Source organism: Aegilops tauschii, chromosome 1 (assembly GCF_002575655.3).
Source record: "Aegilops tauschii subsp. strangulata cultivar AL8/78 chromosome 1, Aet v6.0, whole genome shotgun sequence".
Taxonomy (NCBI): Eukaryota; Viridiplantae; Streptophyta; class Magnoliopsida; order Poales; family Poaceae; genus Aegilops; species Aegilops tauschii.
The window spans coordinates 79,933,116-79,950,486 of record NC_053035.3 but is presented as its reverse complement, the minus strand read 5'-3'; positions in this window follow the sequence as shown (position 1 = coordinate 79,950,486).

Here is a 17,371-nt window from a genome sequence, read left to right as displayed (position 1 = left end):
GCTAGTTGGTTTATTTGGTGGAAGATCATAAGTTCAGATCCTATATGCATATTAATACCCCTCTGATTATGAACATGAATATGCTTTATGAGTAGTTACGTTTGTTCCTGAGGACATGGGAGAAGTCTTGCTATTAGTAGTCATGTGAATTTGGTATTCGTTCGATATTTTGATGAGATGTATGTTGTCTAGCCTCTAGTGGTGTTATGTGAACGTCGACTACATAACACTCCACCATTATTTGGGCCTAGAGGAAGGCATTGGGAAGTAATAAGTAGATGATGGGTTGCTAGAGTGACAGAAGCTTAAACCCTAGTTTATGCGTTGCTTCGTAAGGGGCTGATTTGGATCCATATGTTTCATGCTATGGTTAGGTTTACCTTAATACTTTTGTTGTAGTTGCGGATGCTTGTAATAGAGGTTAATCATAAGTGGGATGCTTGTTCAAGTAAGAACAGCACCCAAGCACCGGTCCACCCACATATCAAATTATCAAAGTACCGAACGCGAATCATATGAACGTGATGAAAACTAGCTTGACGATAATTCCCATGTGTCCTCGGGAGCGCTTTTCTCTATATAAGAGTTTGTCCAGGCTTGTCCTTTGCTACAAAAAGGATTGGGCCACCTTGCTGCACTTTCTTTACTTTTGTTACTTGTTGCTCGTTACAAATTATCCTATCACAAAACTATCTGTTACCACTTATTTCAGTACTTGCAGAGAATACCTTGTTGAAAACTGCTTATCATTTCCTTCTGCTCCTCGTTGGGTTCGACACTCTTACTTATCGAAAGGACTACGATAGATCCCCTATACTCGTGGGTCATCAAGACTCTTTTTTGGCGCCGTTGCCGGGGAGTGAAGCGCCTTTGGTAAGGAAAAATTTATATAGTGTGCTGAAATTTACTGTCACTTGTTACTATGGAAAGTAATCCTCCGAGGGGCTTGTTCGGGGTATCTTCACCCCGACGAGTAGAGCAAAGAGTTGCTCCTCAACCTACTGAACCTACTGAAAATGAAAATGTTCCCTTTGAAGTTCCTTCGGGTATGTTAGAAAAACTGCTAGCTAATCCTTTTGCAGGAGATGGAACAAAGCATCCTGATGAGCACCTAATCTATGTGGATGAAGTTTGTGGATTATTTAAGCTTGCAGGTATACCCGGTGATGTTATTAAGAAGAAGGTCTTCCCTTTATCTTTGAAGGGAGATGCATCGACATGGTATAGGCTATGTGATGATACGGGGTCATGGAACTACAAACGATTGAAATTGGAATTTCATCAGAAGTTTTATCCTATGCATCTTGTTCATCGTGATCGCAATTATATATATAATTTTTGGCCTCGCGAAGGAGAAAGCATCGCTCAAGCTTGGGGGAGGCTTAAATCAATGTTATATTCATGCCCCAATCATGAGCTCTCAAGAGAAATAATTATTCAAAGTTTTTATGCTCGGCTTTCTGATAACAATCGCACCATGCTCGATACTTCTTGTGCTGGCTCTTTTATGATGAAGACTATTGAATTCAAATGGAATTTATTGGATAGAATTAAACGCAACTCTGAAGATTGGGATCTCGACGAAGGTAAGGAGTCAGGTATGAAACCTAAGTTTGATTGTGTTAAATCTTTTATGGATACCGATGTTTTCCGTAAGTTTAGCACTAAATATGGACTTGACTCTGAGATAGTAGCTTCTTTCTGTGAATCTTTTGCTACTTATGTTGATCTCCCCAAGGAGAAGTGGTTTAAATATCATCCTCCCATAGAAGTAAAAGTAGCTGCACCTATTAAAGTTGAAGAAAAGACTATCACTTATAATGATCCTGTTGTTCCTACTTCTTATGTTGAGAAACCACCTTTCCCTATTAGAATAAAGGGTCATGCTAAAGCTTCAACTGTGGTTCGTAAAAGCAATATTAGAACTTATACCCCTCTAGAGCAAATTAAAGTTGAACCTAATATTGCTATTGTTAAAGATATCTTGGCTGATAATATTGATGGGCATGTTATTTATTTCTGCGGTGAAACTGCTAGAATTGCCAAACCTTGTGCTAAAGATAAACATAGACCTGTGGTAGGCATGCCTGTTATTTCTGTTAAAATAGGAGTTCATTGTTATCATGGCTTATGTGATATGGGTGCTAGTGCTAGTGCTATACCTCATGACTTATACAAAGAAATTATGCATGAAATTGCACCTGCTGAGATAGAAGGTATTGATGTTACCATCAAACTTGCTAATAGAGATACAATATCACCCATTGGAATTGTTAGAGATGTTGAAGTCTTGTGTGGGAATATCCTGCTGATTTTCTTGTTCTTGGTTCCCCACAAGATAGATTTTGTCCCATTATATTTGGTAGACCCTTCTTGAACACAGTTAATGCTAGGATAGACTGTGAAAAGAGTGTTGTTACTATTGGCTTGGGTGATATGTCTCATGAGTTTAATTTCTCTAAATTTAGTAGACAACACCGTGAAGAGGAATTACCTAGCAAGGATGAAATTATTGGTCTTGCTTCTATTGTCGTACCTCCTAGTGATCCTTTAGAACAATATTTGCTAGACCATGAAATGATATGTTTATGAATGAAAGAAGGGAAATAGATGAAGTATTCTTTAAACAGGAACCTATCCCGAAACACAATTTGCCTGTTGAAATCCTAGGGGATCCTCCTCCACCCAAGGGTGATCCCGTGTTTGAGCTTAAACCGTTGCCTGATACTCTTAAATATGCTTATCTTGGTGAAAAGAAGATGTATCCTGTTATTATTAGTGCTAACCTTTCAGAGCATGAAGAAGAGAGATTATTGAAAACTCTGAAGAAGCACCGTGCTGCTATTGGATATACTCTTGATGATCTTAAGGGCATTAGTCCCACTCTATGTCAACATAAAATAAATTTGGAAGAAGATGCCAAACCATTCCATGATCATCAACGACGGCTGAATCCTAAGATGAAAGAAGTGGTAAGAAAAGAAATACTAAAGCTTCTTGAGGCAGGTATAATTTATCCCGTTGCTGATAGTAAGTGGGTAAGTCCTGTCCATTGTGTCGCTAAGAAGGGAGGTATTACCGTCGTTCCTAATGATAAAGATGAATTGATTCTGCAAAGAATTATTACAGGTTATAGGATGGTAATTGATTTCCGCAAATTAAATAAGGCTACTAAGAAAGATCATTACCCCTTACCTTTTATCGATCAAATGCTAGAAAGATTATCCAAACATACACATTTTTGCTTTCTAGATGGTTATTCTGGTTTCTCTCAAATACCTGTGTCAGCCAATGATCAATCAAAGACTACTTTTACTTGCCCTTTTGGTACTTTTGCTTATAGACGTATGCCTTTTGGTTTATGTAATGCACCTGCTACCTTTCAAAGATGCATGATGGCTATATTCTCTGACTTTTGTGAAAAGATTTGTGAGGTTTTCATGGACGACTTTTCCGTTTATGGATCCTCTTTTGATGATTGCTTGAGCAACCTTGATCGAGTTTTGCAGAGATGTGAAGAAACTAATCTTGTCTTGAATTGGGAAAAGTGTCACGTTATGATTAATGAAGGAATTGTCTTGGGGCATAAATTCTCTGAAAGAGGTATTGAAGTTGATAAAGCCAAGGTTGATGCTATTGAAAAGATGCCATGTCCCAAGGACATCAAAGGTATAAGAAGTTTCCTTGGTCACGCCGGATTTTATAGGAGGTTCATTAAGGACTTCTCAAAAATTTCTCGGCCTCTGACTAATTTATTACAAAAAGATATACCATTTGTCTTTGATGATGATTGTGTAGAGGCATTTGAAATACTAAGAAAGCATTGATCTCTGCACCTATTGTTCAGCCACCTGATTGGAATTTACCCTTTGAAATTATGTGTGATGCTAGTGATTATGCTGTAGGTGCTATTCTAGGGCAAAGAGTTGATAAGAAATTAAATGTTATTCAATATGCTAGTAGAACTCTAGACAATGCTCAAAGAAATTATGCTACTACTGAAAAGAATTCTTAGCAGTTGTATTTGCTTGTGATAAGTTCAGACATTATATTGTTGATTCTAAAGTAACTATTCACACTGATCATGCTGCTATTAAATATCTTATGGAAAAGAAAGATGCTAAACCTAGACTTATTAGATGGGTTCTCTTGCTACAAGAATTTGATTTGCATATTGTTGATAGAAAGGGAGCTGAGAACCCCGTTGCAGACAACTTGTCTAGGTTAGAAAATGTTCTTGATGACCCACTACCTATTGATGATAGCTTTCCTGATGAGCAACTAAATGTCATAAGTACTTCTCGTACTGCTCCATGGTATGCTGATTATGCTAATTATATTGTGGCTAAATTTATACCACCTAGTTTCACACACCAACAAAAGAAAAAGTTTTTCTATGATTTGAGACATTACTTTTGGGATGACCCACATCTTTATAAAGAAGGAGTAGATGGTGTTATTAGACATTGTGTACCTGAGCATGAACAGGAACAGATCCTATGCAAGTGTCACTCTGAAGCTTATGGAGGACACCACGCTGGAGATAGAACTGCACATAAGGTATTGCAATCCGGTTTTTATTGGCCTACTCTCTTCAAGGATGCCCGCAAGTTTGTCTTATCTTGTGATGAATGCCAAAGAATTGGTAATATTAGTAGACGTCAAGAAATGCCTATGAATTATTCACTTGTTATTGAACCATTTGATGTTTGGTGCTTTGATTATATGGGACCTTTTCCTGCCTCTAATGGTTATACACATATTTTAGTTGCTGTTGATTACATTACTAAGTGGGTAGAAGCTATTCCAACTAGTAGTGCTGATCATAACACCTCTATTAAGATGCTTAAAGAAGTTATTTTTCCGAGGTTTGGAGTCCCTAGATATTTAATGACTGATGGTGGTTCACATTTTATTCATGGTGCTTTCCGGAAAATGCTTGCTAAATATGATGTTAATCATAGAATTGCATCTCCTTATCACCCACAGTCTAGTGGTCAAGTAGAATTGAGTAATAGAGAGCTCAAATTAATTTCGCAAAAGACTGTTAATAGATCTAGAAAGAATTGGTCCAAGAAACTTGATGATGCATTATGGGCCTATATAACTGCATATAAAAATCCTATGGGTATGTCTCTGTATAAAATGGTTTATGGAAAAGCATGTCACTTACCTCTCGAACTAGAACATAAGGCATATTGGGCTATTAAAGAGCCCAACTATGATTTCAAACTTGCCGGTGAGAAGAGGTTATTTGACATTAACTCACTTGATGAATGGAGAACCCAAGCTTATGAAAATGCCAAGTTGTTTAAAGAAAAAGTTAAAAGATGGCATGACAAAAGGATACAAAAGCGTGAGTTTAATGTAGGTGATTATGTATTGCTATACAACTCTCATTTAAGATTTTTTGCAGGAAAACTTCTCTCTAAATGGGAAGGCCCTTACGTTATCGAGGAGGTCTATCGTTCCGGTGCTATAAAAATCAACAACTTCGAAGGCACAAATCCGAAGGTGGTGAACAGTCAAAGAATTAAACATTATATCTCAGGTAATCCTATAAATGTTGAAACCAATGTTATTGAAACCGTAACCCCGGAGGAATACATAAGGGACACTTTCCGGAATGTTTTAGACTCTGAAAAGGAATAGGTATGTGGTACGGTAAGTAAACCGACTCCAAAACAGTTTTTAAGGCAATATTTCTCTGTTTTGGAATATTTAGAAAAATAAGAAGCAGTCCGGGAACGACACGAGGCCTCCACGAGGGTGGAGGGCGCGCCCTACCCTACAAGGCGCGCCCCCTACCTCGTGGGCACCTCGTGTGCTCTCCGGACTCCGTTTTCTTTCACGTTACGTATTTTGGTCGGTAAAAATTCATTATATATTCTCCCGAAGGTTTTGACCCCTGTATCATGCAAATATCCTCTATTCTTGTTTCGAGTTATTTTCTATGAGGGTTATCAAGGCCAGGCATCATGTCGTCCCCCTCCTCCAACAATTGTGACAACGATGCTTGGCTAATGAAGATAGAGCTGAAGAGGGAAGAACCCATGGAGATCAACAAGGATGAAGGGATCAAGAAGGCCACGGAGGATCAAGCTCCGGCAGCAGAAGAGATCCTTCAACTTGATCATAATCTTCTTACCCCAACTGAGATCGAAGCCTTCAAGATGATTGAGTTAGCTCGTATACAGAACAAGTATCTCACACGTGAAAATATTTTGTTGAAGGAGCATATTGTTGCACTCAAGGGCATTATCCGCAAGCTGGAGGACCTCTTACGCTCGATGTGCGACTATCCATCATCACCACCATCCTCATCACCATCAACAAAGAAGGAGATATAATCACATGGGTATGAGCACTCCCCTTGGCAACTGCCAAGCTTGGGGGAGGCGCCCCGGTATCGTATCACCATCACACTCCTATCTTTACCGTTTTTCTTAGTTCGATCCTATTAGTAGTATCTTGATCTAGCAGAATAAAGTTTATGGCATGATCTAGTTTTGAGTTTTGCTTTATAATCTCTCTATGTAATCAAGTCTGTGAGCTATATAATAAAGATTAGTGTTGAGTCAAGGGCTTGATTATTTTGCCATGATCTCGAGTGAATAAAAGAAAAGAGAAAAAGAATAAAAAGAAATAAAGAGTTCATATTGATCTTATTGAGAGTAATGACTTCACATAGAAAGAGTATGATGATTAAAAGTTGTTGGGAGTTGGCAAACATAGCTTTGGTCATCATTGCAATTAATAGGAAGTAATAAAGAAAGAGAGGTTTCACATATAAATATACTATCATAGACATCTTTTATGATTGGGAGCACTCATTAAAATATGACATGCTAAAGAGTTGATGTTGGACAAGGAAGACAACGTAATGGGTTATGTTTTCTTATATCTGAAATAAAGTATATTGTCATGGATCATCCAACATGTTGAGCTTGCCTTTCCCCCTCATGCTAGCCAAATTCTTAGCACCAAGTAGAGATACTACTTGTGCTTCCAAAAACCCTTAAACCAGTTTTGCCATGAGAGTCCACCATATCTACCTATGGATTGAGTAAGATCCTTCAAGTAAGTTGTCATCGGTGCAAGCAATAAAAATTGCTCTCTAAATATGTATGATTGATTGGTGTGGAGGAAATAAGCTTTATACGATCTTGTGATGTGGAGGAAATAAAAGCGATGGACTGCATAATAAAGGTTCATATCACAAGTGGCAATATAAAGTGACGTTCTTTCGCATTAAGATTTTGTGCATCCAACCCTGAAAGCGCATGGCAACCTCTGCTTCCCTCTGCGAAGGGCCTATCTTTTGTTATTATCTTCTACCTTATGCAAGAGTCATGGTGATCTTCACCTTTCCATTTTATATTTTATCCTTTGGCAAGCACAGGGTGTTGGAAAGATCCTGATAGATATATCTAATTGGATGTAGGGGAGCATGAGTTATTATTGTTGACATTACCCTTGAGGTAAAAGGTTGGGAGGCGAAACTGTAAGCCCCTATCTTTCTCTGTGTCCGGCTAAAACTCCGTAACCACAAGTATTGCGTGAGTGTTAGCAATTATGAAAGACTAAATGATAGTTGAGTATGTGGACTTGCTAGAAAGCTCTGACACAGACTCTTTCTGATGTTATGATAAATGGCAATTGCTTCAATGACTGAGATTATAGTTTGTTAGTTCTCAATAAAGTTTTTGATTCATACTTTTGCATTGTGAGTAGATTATTACTTGAGCATAAGAAATCATATGATAATATTCATATATGTTGCTGTTATGAGAATAATCATGATGCCCTCATGTCCGTATTTTATTTTATCGACACCTCTACCTCTAAACATGTGGACATATTTATCGTTATCGGCTTCCGCTTGAGGACAAGCGAGGTCTAAGCTTGGGGGAGTTGATACGTCCATTTTGCGTCATGCTTTTATATCGATATTTATTGCATTATGGGCTGTTATTACACATTATGTCACAATACTTATGCCTATTCTCTCTTATTTTACAAGGTTTACATAAGGAGGGAGAATGCCGGCAGCTGGAATTCTAGGCTGGAAAAGGAGCAAATATTAGAGACCTATTCTGCACAACTCCAAAAGTCCTGAAACTCCACGAAAGTTATTTTTGTAAATAATAAAAAATACTGAGCGGAAGAAATACGTCAGGGGGCCACCACCTGCCCACGAGGGTGGGGGGCGCGCCCTACCCCCCAGGGCACGCCCCCTGCCTCGTGGGCCCCCTGTTGGCTCTCCGGTGGCCATCTTCTGCTATATGAGGTCTTTCGTCGAGGAAAAAATCATAAGCAACCTTTCGGGACGAGACTCCGCAGCCACGAGGCGGAACCTTGGCGGAACCAATCTAGGGCTCCGGCAGAGCTGTTCTGCCAGGGACACTTCCCTCCGGGAGGGGGAAATCATCGCCATCGTCATCACCAACGCTCCTCTCGTCGGGAGAGGGCAATCTCCATCGACATCTTCACCAGCACCATCTCCTCTCAAAACCCTAGTTCATCTCTTGTATCCAATTCTTGTCTCCAAGTCCGGGATTGGTACTAGTAGGTTGCTAGTAGTGTTGATTACTCCTTGTAGTTGATGCTAGTTGGTTTATTTGGTGGAAGATCATATGTTCAGATCCTATATGCATATTAATACCCCTCTGATTATGAACATGAATATGCTTTGTGAGTAGTTACGTTTGTTCCTGAGGACATGGGAGAAGTCTTGCTATTAGTAGTCATGTGAATTTGGTATTCGTTTGATATTTTGATGAGATGTATGTTGTCTAGCCTCTAGTGGTGTTATGTGAACGTCGACTACATAACACTTCACCATTATTTGGGCCTAGAGGAAGGCATTGGGAAGTAATAAGTAGATGATGGGTTGCTAGAGTGACAGAAGCTTAAACCCTAGTTTATGCGTTGCTTCGTAAGGGGCTGATTTGGATCCATATGTTTCATGCTATGGTTAGGTTTACCTTAATACTTTTGTTGTAGTTGCGGATGCTTGCAATAGAGGTTAATCATAAGTGGGATGCTTGTTCAAGTAAGAACAACACCCAAGCACCGGTCCACCCACATATCAAATTATCAAAGTACCGAACGCGAATCATATGAACGTGATGAAAACTAGCTTGACGATAATTCCCATGTGTCCTCGGGAGCGCTTTTCTCTATATAAGAGTTTTTCCAGGCTTTTCCTTTGCTACAAAAAGGATTGGGCCACCTTGCTGCACTTTCTTTACTTTTGTTACTTGTTGCTCGTTACAAATTATCCTATCACAAAACTATCTGTTACCACTTATTTCAGTACTTGCAGAGAATACCTTGCTGAAAACCGCTTATCATTTCCTTCTGCTCCTCGTTGGGTTCGACACTCTTACTTATCGAAAGGACTACGATAGATCCCCTATACTTGTGGGTCATCAACTTCCTTGCTGCGGCCATGGACCCAGCTGTCAGCCTCTCCACGTACAGTCCACGTCCGATGGAAGTCGTTCCTTGACCACGTTGACCACGCCGTGCCGAGAGCACCAGGGCGGTGGACGACGGCGAGGCCTAGGAAGGGGACGGCGCGGAACCGGGGAAGACGCGGCAGTGGATGCCCATGCATAGAGGAGTATGAGGGTTCACTGGTTCGCTGCGGTGTGAGGCTGTCGTCGTCGCAGAATAACAGGGGGTGTGGGTGAGTAGAGGGATGGCCTGGCCAGCGGTGGGAGTAGTAGGGGGCGGTGAGGCCTCTGCTGCATCGCAGCCGGCCACGGGAGGCAGGAGCACAAGGCACGACCGGCGGTGGTTTGGGCGGCTGGAGCAAGAAGACCAGAGGTTGAAGAAGCACTACGGCCGTTGGATGGACATCATACGGTCACTGGAGCTAGAATCGTGCATATTGACTAAGTTGACAAAGCCCTCCGTCCCCGTCAACTTAGTAGGCCCACAAGTCAGCCTGCCACTATACTGGGTCCCAGCTAGCAGGGGGAGTATTCATTTTTTGTGCGTAATAAGGAGGCACTTCCTTGCGTGCGAAGATATAGCTGGTGGGTCCGAGCTGTCAGCGACGGTAACGTTTTTTTCGTGAAATACAGAGGCCCTTTCGGTGGGTCCCAGATGTCAGGTGGAGGAATCATTATTTTGCGCGTAATAAGGAGGCATTTCCTTGCGTGCGGCCGTGGACCCAGCTGTCAGCCTCTCCACGTACAGTCCACTTCAGATGCATGTTGGTCGTTGACCATGTTGACCAGGCCGCGCCGAGAGCACCAGGGCGGTGGACGACGGCGAGGCCTAGGAAGGGAATGACATGGAGCCAGGGAAGACTTGGCAGTTGTTTCCCACGCGGAGGGGAGTACGACTGTACGAGGGTTTACTGGTTCGTCTGCCGTCGCCGGAGAATAACAGCAGGTGTGGGTGAGTAGAGGGATAGCTACGCCAGCGATGGGAGTACGGTGGGCCAGTGAGGCCTGCGCGGCAGCACAGCCGGCCGCGGGGAGGAGGGAGCAGGCAGTCCCGCCGGCGCTTGTTTGAGCGGCTGGAGCAGGAAGAGCAGAGATTGAAGAAGCACGACGGCCGTTGGATGGACATCCAACAGTCACTGCTTGTGCGTCAACCTTTTTTTAGGATAGCCTCAAATCTGTGGAAAACAGCATATAGCCCATCTGCCATTATTTCTAATAATTTACAACCCATTTGCTAATTCTTAAGGTTTTTTTGGAGCCCATATTCTTTTTGTTAGCATTACAACCCATATTGTGGCCACGGTTAAAAAATTATACGAAATTTTGCATATTTCGGTGCGGTCCGAACTATTTTTAATCCCGAAATTTCAAATCACACTCAAACTGATTTTAAAAATAAATGTCAATATAAAATCCAACAAATTGTCCACACATAAAAATCAATGCAATTTAAAATCTCAAAATGAAAAAAAATTGAAACTAATTGCCGGTTTGATGTGTTTTAAAAATGTACATCCCATTTCTCATTACTGATAGGCCATTTTCTCGGCCAGCCGAATGAAGCTCTCCTCGTCTTGAAAAATTTGCAGCCCAACAGGACTGAGAAAGCGACTTACTTGGCAAATCACAAAAAAACTGGGCTGTGGCCGTGGACCCAGCTGTCAGCCTTTCCACGTACAGTACTCTTCCGATGGAAGTCGGTCGTTGACCACATTGACCATGCCGCGCCGAGAGCACCAAGGCAGTGGACGACGGCGAGGCCTAGGAAGGGGACGACACAGAGCCGGGGAAGACGCGACAGTGGATGCCCACGCGGAGAGGAGTACGAGGGTTCACTGGTTCGGCTGCGGTGTGAGGCTGCCGTCGCCGCAGAATAACTGGGGGTGTGGGTGAGTGGAGGGATGGCCTGGCCAGCGGTGGGAGTAGTATGGGGGCGGTGAGGCCTCCGCGGCAGCACAGGCGGCCACGGGAGGCAGGAGCAGGCGGCACGACCGGCGCTGCTTTAGGCGGCTGGAGCAAGACGACCAGAGGTTGAAGAAGCACTATGGCCGTTGGATGGACATCGTACGGTCACTGGAGCTAGAATCATTCATATTGACTAAGTTGACAAAGCCCTCTGTACCCGTCAACTTAGTAGGCCCACAAGTCAGCCACCCACTATGGTGGGTCCCAGCTAGCAGGGGGTATTCATTTTTTTGTGCGTAATAAGGAGACACTTCCTTGCATGCGAAGATATAGCTGGTGGTCCGACCTGTCAGGGGGGACGTTTTTTCACGAAATACAGAAGCCCTTCCCGTGGGTCCTAGCTGTCAGGTGGAGGAATCATTATTTTGCATGTAATAAGGAGGCATTTCCTTGTGTGCGGCCGTGGACCCAGTTGTCAGCCTCTCCACGTACAGTCCATTTCCGATGGATGTCGTTCATTGACCACGTTGACCAGGCCGCGCCGAGAGCACCAGGGCGGTGGACGACGGCGAGGCCTAGGAAGGGAACGACACAAAGCCTGGGAAGACTCGACAGTTGTTTCCCACGCGGAGGAGTACAAGGGTTTACTGGTTCGTCTGCCGTCCCCGAAGAATAACAGCAGGTGTGGGTGAGTAGAGGGATGGCTAGGCCAACGATGGGAGTACGGTGGGGCGGTGAGGCCTGCGCGGTAGCATAGCCGGCGACGGGAGGAGGGAGCAGGCTGTCCCGCGGCGCTTGTTTGAGTGGCTGGAGCAGGAAGAGCAGAGATTGAAGAAGCACGACAGCCATTGGATGGACATCCAACAGTGACTGCTCTCATGTGCATTATTTCTAATAATATACAGCCCATTTGCTAATTCTTAAGAAATTTTTTGGATCCCATCTTCTTTTTGTTAGCATTACACCCCATATTGTGGCCACGGTTAAAAAGTATACGAAATTTTGCATATTTCGGTGCGGTCAACTGTTTTTAATCCCGAAATATCGATTCACATTCAAACTATTTTGAAAAATAATTTATATAAATATAAAATCCAAATAATTGTCCACGCATAAAAATCAATGGAATTTAAAATCTTGTAATGAAAAAATTGAAACTAATTCCCGGTTTGATGTGTTTTAAAAATGTACAGCACATTTCTGGGCAAACCAAATGAAACTCTCGTCTTGAAAGATTTGCAGCCCAGCAGGGCTGATAAAGCAAGTAGTCCTCGTTTGGGTATTTCTTAAAAAAAAGAACTGGGCTAGCCGTTTTCAGCAAGAAAAAAACACAACTGGGCTCATGATGTGGTAAACATAAATAAAACCTTGGCTAGACGGGGCACATCCCCCGCACAGCCCCGTTGTTATCCTGATCCGTCGCTAAAACTAGTATAAATAACAACGGCTTGTTCCTCAGAAAAAAAATAAACTGCGCGACCTGCTGGGTCCCTGGTGTCAGCCGCTCGTAGTGTAATTCTCTCGTTTATTGACTACGTTGACAATGGCGTGAGCCCCAGATGTCCAACCATTAGGAGGAACCATATTTTTGGGCTTGTAATATAGAGGCACTTGCTTGCGTACTACCATGACGCTGGTGGGTCCCTACTGTCATCCTCTCCACGTACATTCATCTCCTTGTTCCTCTCGGTTGTTGACGACGTTGACAACGCAAGAGGGCAGCGCACCGCGCACGGTGAGCGAACCAAGGCCGCAAGGCGGAGGACGACAGCGAGGCCTCGGATGGAATGAACAGGAGCCGTGGAAGATGCACCGGTCCAGCCGCAGGTGGAGGCGAGTACAAGGGTTGACTGGTTCGGGTGCGGGTGCGTGTTGGGGCTGACGTCGCCGGAGAATAATAGGACGTGTAGGGGAATAGAGGGAGGGACTGGCCAACGTTGGAGGGTACGTACGGTATGGCGGCGGAGGCGCAGCCAGCCATGGGAGGCGGGAGCAGGCGGAGCCGACGGGGTGGTTTGGTTTGGGTGGCTGGAGGAAGAAGAAGACAAGAGATAGAAGATAGGCGACGGATGTTGGATGTCAATCCAACGGTCGGTAGGCAGAATCGTTTGTTGACTGGCTAGTAAGTCGACACCACCTTGGATAGGCTATTTCCTCGCGGGTCCCAAATGTCAGAATCCAAACCTGTCATGGTCATGCAGCCTTTCCTATGAAAATTTACAGCCCATTTGATGTGCTAGTCCGAAATAAGTTTGTGGGTGCTGGTGGGGGCTAATCACTTGGCTTCTGTAATGCACAGTGAGCTCAAGCAGCCGGCGAGAGTGATGTTATTTCCCTTGGTTGGGATTTGTTAGTTGGTACAATATTTCACTCTAAATTAAACGACTAGCAAGCCATTTGCCTTGCTTCAAAGAAAATATGACAGTCACAGTCGAGTTGAAAAGGGCAAGAACATCTAACTCCAGCTTACAAACTGTACAAAAGCACGAGGGTTAATTGTTCATCAGGTTTACAAAAAAACCCAGGTTGAAAAGGGCAACAACATCTAACTCTAGCACTGTTTTCGGCAGTCACAGTCAAATGGATCGGTCGGGTCCATAGAATGAACATCCTGGGTCGTAAAATTTACTGGATTATGACCACAATATGTTGTAAATAGAAGCCTAGCATGTTCAGAAGCTCTTTTACCCACCCGAAACTCCTTTTTTTGCTCTTCCACATACCCATCCGTGAAAACCATGCTGCTGATAAACTTAAGCCTGATGGACAATAGTAACCTCGCATTCAGCAAGAAGAATGTGACAAATCTAGTGTTTGCACAGTTGGCTACATATCGTTCTAGCGTTATTGTCTTCAATCGAATCTCATGAGAAGTGAGAAAATCCCGATGCTTACGAATCCACCGATTGGTTATAACTTTCTTACCCCGTCCTGTTGCCTAAATAGACATGAAGATTGAAAACAGTTAAGGTCTAAAAAAAGAGTGTCGAAAGAGCAACAGCTGAACGGTTAATTCTAGTACACTATATGCGGGCTTCCAATGTGCGTGAAATTATCACCTTTATATACAACTCTCCAGACATGGAACGCATTGCAGCAAGCCAATAATCTTGTTCAGATCAAAACTATTCATTTGGATATATAAGATCTTGACATAATCCAGCACCATTGATAGGCCATCCATGGAGAAACTCTTCATTGAGCATAGAACATAATATTAGTACAAAATGTGTACTCCAAGATGAAATATAACTTATGCGCAGAAATTTAAAATGCAGCTTATGGTTACAAGTGTAGATGATAATATAAAGTACTTCAAGAACTGTGGAGCCAAACACCATATTGAAATGAGCATGGAGATCATGTATTACACCCAAGGTCTCCAGTTTAGGCGCAGAGAGGACGGTTATTTGCAACGGTGAATAACTAGAATCAAGGATCAACCTTTGAAGTGATGGGGCATCTTGGATGATGAGCTGCCTTCCGTCAAAAGAAATTCCAATTCTTATAAGTTTGGCGACTTTATTTGGAGACAACCGATTCTAACTGTGAAAACAAGCACCAAGCACTCCAGGGCAGGGCAACTGGAGTGGATGATGTTGTGCAATGAGGCCTCCGATATACGAACCCACACAAGTGAAAGTTTCTTGAGAAATGGGAGTCGAAGGTTTAGTACCAGATTGTCTGGTAGGTCGCACAACGCAAAGGTGGCGGTGTGGAGAGAGGAGGAAAACCGCGAGATGGACATCGGTGCTGACGGCACAGGTAGATGGCGTTCGGTATCTAGTAGGTGATTTCCAGGGGAATAGTAGAACTCAAGTAGCTGTAGTTCTGTGAATTCAGGGGATTTCAGCCAGGCGTCCACCGTGCAGGGCATGGTATGCTTGCTCAGGTAGCATGACGGGATGCAGAGGCTTTGAACGGAGCCCTGGTGGGAGGAGATGATGGCTCTGGGGATTTCAAAATCATTGAAGAGAGATAGCTGACGACAGTCGAGATTAAGGGGCACGGCGCGCCATAGAGGGCGCCACTGAATTGAGAGGACTTGGGTACGGCAGCAATCCTTGGTGGGGAGAAGCAAGATGATCTCCCGAAGGACGGCGTCCGGGAGATCGCTGATGCGGTCCACCCGAGATTCTACGGGTTCCTGGGATCCGGTGGGGGCGGGGTCGCCGCTTCTCCCTGTGCTGCCGGGTGCGGGATCTACAACAGGCGTCGCCGCTGGCGGGAGCCTCATCTTCTTGGCGCTGGGGTTAGCCGACTCCATTTTCCTCGAGGGCTTTGCGTCGCGCTCACGGATTTGAGCAGAGTAACGAATGACGAGCCTAGTTGTAGTGCGAGTGAAGAAGAAGGGGAGCTGGGGTTTTTTCTGTAGTAGTGAGGAAGAAGGGGAGCTGGGGTTTTCTGTAGGAGTGAGGTGAGGAATTTGGGGGTACGAGTGGAGCGAGCTGACGTGAGGTGTGTGGGAGTGAGGAGGAAGAAGAACACCCAGGTTTTTTTGGGGGGGCGGTGTGCTGGGTGTGGGTAGTGCCTCTCATTCAGTAAATATATGGACTTTTGAATTGATTTTACTATTTACTAGGGTGGATGGGCTGTTTTGTCTTGGGCCTAGAGAAACAATTACTACTAGTACAGTGGAGACACTCTACAGCTACCCAGAAAAACAATTACTACTAGTACAGTGGATACAATACCGCTTCTGGCTCCTCCTAGGTCATCGAAACGTCTCCCTCTACTGAATGCCATTATACTTTTGTTCACCGACATGCGGGCCATGTAGCGCGCGGGCCCAAATGTCATGCACCAAATTAGAAGGCAGTATGCAGGCGGAGAGTCACCGCGGTCGTAGCGCGGCAATAACGAGCAGTCATATCACAAAACCCCACCTCCCCGCAGTCTAAGTTTGACGGACGAAGCAACCATCATTTCACTCTTCGCTGAATCCCCTTCTCTCACCGTCTTCAAGAAAGGCAACACTCGCATCTGCCACTGTTCCTCTCTCCCAACGAAGGGAAGGTAAGCGGATCCATGATGTTGGTATATTTTCGTTCAGAGAAAAAATAGAACTTTTGCAAAGCAGTAACCGATCCTCACTCTCTTTTTCGTTTCATTGTCATTGCGATTGTGTTTTCCTTTCAGTGGTCTCCTAGTATTCGTCAGTTTCATGATGGACCAAGGAGAACCAGGCAAAGATCTGCCGATATTGGAGCAGACGCGGGAGGCTGATCCCCACGAGACAGAGAGCTCCAAGAAGATGGAGGCAGCCACCGAGCCGACCCCAGATACGCTCACGGCCACTACTGAGATGGTCAACGCCCCGTTTGAGGTTACATCCCCCATGGCACTGTAGGAGCAGTTTTCCCCCTTCGAGGATGTGTCCCCCCCGCTGAGCTGCACAAGGTGATTTTCTTCTTTGCCGATCTCGATTGTGGTTTTTCATCTAAGTATGTGGTGATGAATAATGCAAAATTTTATTAGCTTCGATCCCATGCTATACATAGTGGTTTAAATAACTTGTGTTTCTTATACTGGAAAGTAATTTAGAATTTGTTTCTGTTTCAATTAGAGCCCTGATGCAGACAAGGATTGTGTGGTTGTACATGTCACTCGCTATGAGGCGGATGACCTGAATATATGCACTGGGAAAACAGAGTTTTTAGGCTGTTGGATCGTGGAAGCCATTTGCGCTTATACCAATGAAGAGTTGTATTCCAGCCTCACTATTGTCAGGCGTGTTGTCCAGGGTGTACTGAAGCACAAGAAGTTCAAAGCTACTCCTGTTTGTGAGGCATACTGTTCTTGTCAAGCTTACGCGGGAAGATGACGTGGCATGCCTCCACAAACAAGTTTATGAGTGGCGAGGCCACAAGGTTGTTGCTACCTCTTGAGCACTGCGTTGGTTTTCCCTTGAAGAGGAAAGGGTGATGCAGCAAAGTAGCGTAAGTATTTCCCTCAGTTTTTGAGAAGCAAGGTATCAATCCAGTAGGAGGCCACGCACGTGTCCC